The sequence below is a fragment of the Nannospalax galili genome, unplaced genomic scaffold (genome assembly GCF_000622305.1).
Source record: "Nannospalax galili isolate Female #2095 unplaced genomic scaffold, S.galili_v1.0 scaffold5243, whole genome shotgun sequence".
In the NCBI taxonomy this organism is placed as follows: Eukaryota; Metazoa; Chordata; class Mammalia; order Rodentia; family Spalacidae; genus Nannospalax; species Nannospalax galili.
The window spans coordinates 56989-58955 of NW_008348764.1; positions in this window are offsets into that span (position 1 = coordinate 56989).

Sequence of the window (1967 nt, forward strand, 5' to 3'; positions counted from 1 at the left end):
GGCTGGCCTTGAACTCACAATGATCTGCCTGCCTCTGCCTCCCGAGTGCTGGGTTTAAAGACGTGCGCCACCACGCCTGGCTTCCTTCTTCTATTTTATGAAACAATTTGAGTAGCATTTGTGTTAGCCATTCTATAAAGGTTTGGTAGAATTTAGCAGTGAATTTTTCTGATTCCAGGCTTTTCTTTGCCAGGGTATTCTTCATTACTTCTTCAATCTCATTATTTATTATAGATATGTATGTGTGTTTATATCCTCTTGATTAATTTTGATATATGAACTATATCTAGGAATTTGTTTCTTCCAGATTTTATGGCTTTTTGGACTACTCTCTCTCTCTCTCTCTCTCTCTCTCTCTCTGTGTGTGTGTGTGTGTGTGTGTGTGTGGTTTGAGGCAGGGTCTAATGTAGCAGTGTGTGTGTGTGTGTGTGTGTGTGTGTGTGGTGTTTTGAGGCAGGGTCTAATGTAACTGTGTGTGTGTGTGTGTGTATGTGTCTGGTGTTTTGAGGCAGAGTCTAATGTAGCCCAGGCTGCCCTTGAACTGGTTGACTATGTAGATGAAGATGCCCTTGAACTTCAGATCCTCCTGCTTCAACCTCCCAGGTCCTGGGATTGCAGGCATGTGTGCCCATACCCAGTGTATGCATTTATGGGGATCCCACCCAGGGCTAGGTTTGGCTAAGGATTTGTTGATTTTGCTTATTTTTCTAAACAACTGTGCTTCATTGGTGGTTTTGTTCCATTTCCTTAACTTATGCCCTAGGTTTTTTTTTTTTCTGCTTTTGTGTTTAGATGGTTCTTGTTTTTATGAGACTTTGAGGTACATCGTTATTTGTGTTCTTGCTGATTTTGTACATTTGCATTGTTTTTAAAGATAATTCACATCTGTGAACTATTTGTATTTTGAAGTTACTTTCATCTCCCCATCTTTTTGTCTTTTTGGTCATGAGCCTGAGCCTTTAATGACTGCGCCATCTCCCCAGCCCATCTTCTCTTCTTTTAAAAATTTTCTTTTATTAAATTTGTTTTTTTGGCAATTTCATACATATATAGAGTACATTCTGATTACTCTCTCCCTCATTTAAATTTCAAATTTATTTTATGTATATGAGTGCTTTGGTTTCATGTATATAAGTACACCTCTGTTGTGCAATGCCTGTGGATGCCAAAAAGGGAGCATTAGAGCCCCTGGAACAGGGGTTAAGGATGGTTGTTAGCTGCTGTATAGGTGCTGGAAACTGAACCTGGGTCCTCTGCAAGAGTAGCCAGTGCTCTTAACTGCTGAGCCATCTGTCTAGACCCACTATCTCCCTCTTCTCCCATTGCTTCTCTTATAGGACTCTTACCCACATTCATGCCTTTTGTTTTGTTTTGTGACCCACAGAGTTTAACCAAGGCCACCTTTGTTAGAAACTATCCTTTGTAGCATGGTGATTTCATTAGTGGGATCACAGCTGAAGAAAATGTTTTCCCCTCTCTCAGAATCCAGTTCTGCGAGGAGGGGTAGGACCATGTGGGGCCTTCTCCCATCCATGATTGACTGTGGACAGGCCCATTGCAAGGAGATGCTGTAGCTGTGAGGTCTTGATTGTATTGGCGGTGTCATGCCCGGATAACATTTCACAGCCCTTCTCCTTATCTTACAACTCTTCATTTTTCTATCTCCTCTTCTACATTGTTCACTGAGGCTTGGAAGTGTGACAGCCCTGTTTAAGGTTGAGCATATTCTTAGCACTTGAGTAGATATGCATCTCTGCATCTACTGTGGTTCATCATGAAGAGAAGTTTCTCTGATTAAGAATGAGAGTAGCATTTATCTATGGTATAAGTATTTTGGAAGGCAGCTTGGTGCTGTGTTAATTTAGTTAACAGTAGTACTAAGAGTCTCCTTAGGGCATCCCTAGCCATGGGTTTTAATTTTTAATTAAATTTATTTATTTAGTGTGTTATGGAGGGGTCATGGGAAC